Source organism: Hippoglossus hippoglossus, chromosome 2 (assembly GCF_009819705.1).
Source record: "Hippoglossus hippoglossus isolate fHipHip1 chromosome 2, fHipHip1.pri, whole genome shotgun sequence".
Classification (NCBI taxonomy): Eukaryota; Metazoa; Chordata; class Actinopteri; order Pleuronectiformes; family Pleuronectidae; genus Hippoglossus; species Hippoglossus hippoglossus.
Genome location: NC_047152.1, coordinates 2606577 through 2612336, shown reverse-complemented (window position 1 = coordinate 2612336; position 5760 = coordinate 2606577).

Here is a 5760-nt window from a genome sequence, read left to right as displayed (position 1 = left end):
ACACGTCTTCTACTTTCAACGAGGAAAAGTTTGCGTCCCTGCGTCAGACCGCTGGACGTCATCAAGCCACTCGGAGCGAACGGCAGCAGATTTCTTCTTGATGATAATGAGACAGGCTGAAGGATCTCCCCTGTGCTGTGTGACGATGTGTCACTACCGTGGCATTGGTGTTGGGTGAAAATTAGGCCACGGAGCCGTGGGACATCCTCCACATCTTTGTCATCCCTGTTTGAACAAGGTAGTCTCATAACACCTAATTAAATATTACTCCTCCTCCTGCATGAATGCATTTCACATGATTGACAATCAGCAGTTTGAGTAATGTGACACCTTTTCTGATTAAAGTGAAACTCGCTTCAGATTATTGAGGACATTACGGGGTAGATGAAGACCCTCACTTTAAAAATAGCTCCGCTTTTGAGGACACTTTTGAAAAGTTAAGCTCTTCTCCTTCACCTAGAATGGATGTGTGACGTTCTTTTAATGAAACCGTTCAAGTTATACTCGTAAATGACCTCTTATTTAAACAAACTTTGATCTAAATGAAGCGGCTCAAGTTCGTCAGCTCCTCTCCCGAGTTATCTCTGTGTCAACCAGCCTCTGTGGTGCTCTCTAATTAAAAAGGACATTTCTGTGCTGTTTCTGCAGCCTGCACATTTAACCAGGATCTACTGTATGCTGACAAATTTACTCTATTTTTCTATTCCTTGTCTGAAAAGTTATCGTAGATGATATAACGAGATTCCACGAGTCATCATTTCTCTGAATCTCGACAGCAGAGGTGACAATTTAAAGTTAGCAGGGGCCATAGTGTCGTGATAGCCACATTTATGAGAATGATCCCAAGTTTAAGTGTAATTATCCTTTAAAGACGCTCTTTTCCTCTATTTACCTCAAGAAGAAGTATATTTTTAATGCTGTCGATCTATGTGGATTACACAGAAACTACTCAACCAATTTTGATACAATTTTGTGGAGGAGTGGGGCTTTATCCAAGGAAGACGCTATTACATTTTGGTCTACTAAATTTAAATGTGGTTTCATAAGGGGGCTGTTGGGCCTTGGGAGAGGTATGTGCCCCTCTAGTTAAATAAAAGCTTTCAAATAAAGCAAATTTGGGGAGTTTAGAGGGCAGAAGTTATCAAATAGTAAAATAACTCTGGATAAAATGTATTATATCAAAAGATTTGATTCGTACATTTCCTTTTTTTCCCCTGAATTTGATTCTGTCGAACCAATCTGAAAGTGTTTTTGCGACCCCGTTTCACTTCACTGCAATTTCACAAAGACAAAGTAGTATATACCCATGCTCAACATAACTCGCCCTCTAAACCTTTGCTAGCTTAAACCCACTGTGCCGCCCCTCCCCACCTCACCCTACCTTCCCTCCCTCCCAGAGCGACCCGAGGCTGGGCACAGAAGGGACAGGGCTGCCAAGTACAGCACATGGCTGTGGGTCTGGGGACGACAGAAGTCGAGGTCCCTGCAGGGCCCTTTAGCTCTTACAAGGCTGTACCCCCCCTCCCCACGCACACACACATGCACACACACACACACACTCACCACTCAACGCACACCTCCGGCTGTTGGGGAAAGCACACAGTCATCCCCCTGGGAGAAGTGAGGCGACAGGGACTGTGATTCCTCAGAGCTACACTCTCCTTTTTCCCCACCTCTTCTCTTTCTCCTCCCTCCTGCAGGCTACATCCTGCACATGTGATACGACAGACAGGCTCATGCTGCATTACCCATACACCTCTCTGTCCATGTCTGCGTTGCTTAAAGCCATGTTCCCTGGTGCAGCATCAAAACTGGGACACGGACATGACATTCATGGACACAGGAAAGGATGGAGATGGAAGGAGATGCTGCAACAAACGCACTTTCGTCATTGTTTTCTTTTAAAATCGAGCATCATGAGATCGATCAGCACACGTGTCACTGCTGTCTTACAGTCACATCAACATGTCTGACATATAATTCTGTTAAAGACTGGATGAAATCCAAATGTGTTAACAATTGGAAGTAAACCAGTTAGGGAGAGGATGGTAGTTTGATTGGTTTATTGGGACAGGGGGAGGGATGGTCTAAAAATCTGTGACAGTGATTGGTTGCTACACAACCTTCTGTTTCTCTTGGTATATTTCATGTAACTTGATTGGGTACTTTTTAATGGGAAATACGTGCGATTCTGCCAATGTCACATTCACGAGACATCGGTCTCTGCGGCCACAGGTGATGATTTCAGAATTCGGAATAAGGACGTTCTAAAACTAGAGGGGCACTCAGTAGAGAGCAGACCCCTGCCAAGGCTTAACAGGCCTCTTTTGAAGCCACATTGAAATCTGCTACATCTGGATTTTTATTTTGATTCACACCAAATTGCACGGACTCGTAAATATAAGTCCTATAAACATGTCAGATGTTTTTCAGTAAGATCCATGATTTATACTCTGAGAAATTGGTGAAAATGTAAAAACAAAAATGCCCCCTTGTCCTTTGTAGCATCAACATTTAAAGAGTTCTTCCTTCGCCCGTGTCACATCCTCCACCAAGTTTCAATAAAATTGGTTAGGTAGTTTTTGTGTAATACTGCCAACAGACAAACAAGAATAAAAATGTATTAAAGATATTTTCCCAGAGGATATAACCTCCCTGTAGGTGATAGTAAATTGAAACAGTCGTAGTGGAGCAGAGAATAGTTATAAGGAATGTAAACTGATTTCAGTGACACAGTCATATCCAAAGTCTGCCAACATAAGCTGCCTTTATCACTGGGGGCACCATAAGAATAATACAGCAACACTGCATTGTATTGGTCATGAATTTATAGTTTTATTTTTTGAAATAAAATGTAAGCTAAATAAATACATCTAAGGGAAGTCCTTTAGATTTAAAATATACTTTTCCTCTGATTTACGAGTTTAAAGATCAAAACCTGCACCTAATGGTACAATTTTTTTCTACAGGTGGAGTGTTTTTCATTCTCGCAGTAAAAACGTAGAAATACATTCGATTTTTTTGGGGGGTATGTTAAGGAGATGAAAGTGTAGGTAAAGTCGCTGTTAATAACCCCTAAGACTCTCTGCGAGTATTTCTCATGGTGACATTAAAGAGTCTTTAAAGAGTCTCGCTCACGTCCCGGGGGAACTTTAAAGTCACATCAACCGCTCCTTTTATGAGCCCTTCACAGAGCAAAACGGATGACATAGAGCACGTTAAGATCCAATATTCTGCCGAGCTGAGTGTACATAAAGACCGACGCTCATCTGCTCCTGCTTATTTGCTCTTACAAGCATGGTTTTTCTGTATTAGATTCCCCGGCTCAATATGGGCTTGTTTTGGAGTCTCCACTTTTTATTCGAAGAGCCAGAAAAAGTTGAAACAAAAGCAGAAGCAGGGTGGGTTTCTTTTTCCTTTCTCTCTTCCCTTCACAGATCCATAGAGTTCATTAGCTCCCTCATAATCTGCCGATGTGGCAATAAAAAATGTGCACCAACAAAAAAAGCACCAGGCCTTTTCCTGACACGTCATTAAACTGTGATGCATGACTGTTGCTCGGAGTACTCCATCTAAGTTTTTCCAGTTGAAAGGTCAACAGGGAGACATGACAGCGCTACGAAATGGTGCGCTGTACGTTTTCTTATTCCCCTTGCAGTTAATATTTGTCAGTTTGAGCAAGGTGTAGAGATTTGGGTTTGATGTGACAAAGACTTTTACGGCGCCGCTTGTAGAAAGGGAGCACGAGCCGTCCTCCTCCTCCTCCCACGGTGGCAGGAGCAGTGGGGTTATTGAGCAACTATGTGCAGCCATTTTAATAGACGTAACCTGTTTATCTGTAATAGTCCTTGAGCTCCTGTAACCTCGCTATAAAACACCCCGCACATTTTTCTACCCTCTTATCTGCAATACCAAGTTGTTATCACAACATATGAGGCGTCAGCCGCTATCTTCCATCATGACGACTTCTAATGGCTTTTAAAGTAGTTACCTGCGAAGTCCTGACATTTATTACGATCATTTTAGAGGACCAACACGGCACAAAGGTCTGCTGCTTTCAGGAGGCGACATCATTATGAATTATTGTTTGCGACCAAGGTAGAAAATTGTACTTTGTGGCTCAGTTTCCCCCCCATGATAAATCAACCACTCACTTTTCACATCTCGGACTCTCAAAGCTGCTGAGCGTAGGACTATTCGCGCCCCCCCCCCCCCACGCCCTGTTTACCCATTTCCTTCTCCCGCCGGGAAAAAGCTTCCTGCAGGTTCTTCGCTGCAACAGCCTCTTTCGACCATTTCTCAACCGCGGATCTTTGCTCTTTCCTGATTATTAGCGCCGCCTGAGCTGCTACTTTTCAAATGTTTATCCTAACTACACATTGCCACTTCCCAGGAGTGAAAGGAAATAAGTGACAGGGAAATAACTAGAGAAAGGAGGGTGTATTTGTCAGTCGCTATCAGATGACTGTTAACATAGTCCCTGGATGTTTCTGTTAGCTATGGGAGAATGAGAGGTGAAGCAGCACAACTTTATCCCTGACTGCATCTCCTCCGCTAAAGTAATCCTCTGTGTGGCGGCGGCGAGATAAGGCCCGCACACTCGCTCACGGCCCAGACGAAGCAGAGTCAGGAAGAAGTTGGCCGTCACAGCGGTGATGCTGGGTAAACAGAGGTGATCATTGCTCAAAGGAGGGAGCTGGAGTCTCCGAATAGCACACTGATCTTCTGTCAAGAGCCAGGGTCATGGAGCCGGAGAGAAATATGAACAAGCGAAGAAGAAGAGGAGAGAGGACGATAGGAGGGAGAGAAAATGGATTGCGCATGAAGGAAGGAATCGAGGAAGAGGGAAGGGAGAAGAGAAGGTGACAAGAAAGATGGAAAACTGAAGGAAAGAGGAGAGAGAGAAGAAATGAAGACAGAGAGAAGCAACAATGAGCGAAAGAATAAGAGAAAAGAGATCAAATTAAGATGGCGAGAAGCAAAGGAAACCAAAGAAAAGTTGGAGAGAGGAGAGGAGGGAAAGAGGACAAATTAGAGCTGAGAAAAGGAGAAAGTGGGAACGAAGATGGATGATGCACGAGGCAAAGAAAAGGAGGAAGGAGGTGGTGAGGAAAATGAATTTGAAGAAGAGAAAATGGAGTGGAAACAAGAAGTGAGCTGAAAAAAGTTTCACGGGGAGAGGAAGAAACAATATTAAAAGTGGATGAAGTTATGCAGAAAGAAAAGAAAATGGGGGAGGAGAAGGAAAACGGAGAGAAGAGGAAGAGGACTGCGGAAGGACGAGAGGATCAGGAGGAGAAAGGATAAGAAAGACAGGAAGACGTGCAGGGAAAGTGAAAGAGACAGGAGGGGAGGCCTCTTCGCCTAGACTCACTACAAAGAGTGTAATTAACAATAACAAAAACCTGGCTTCCCTTTACCTACTTCAAATAGTCCGCTGCGGGTTACGACAAAGCATTACCTTGATGTACTACAGCGTGCTCGCCTGCCGAGTCGGCGCCCGCGGTGCCAAGCTTTACCTTCTATTGCATTTTGATCACTCCGCCGCTCTCCAGCCCGATTAGGACGATTAATATTAATGGCTTGGCAGTTTCTCTCTGCTGATCAGAGCTCTCGACTGACTGGTTCCCAGCGTGGGGCCACACCTTGCTGTAGGTGACTGTCAGGTTTGATTATAGGCAGATTAAGGGCTCTCTTTCCTGCTGCCGCTGTTCGACATACTCAGATAAGCAGCATAAGTGCCGGTCGGTTATTCACCGT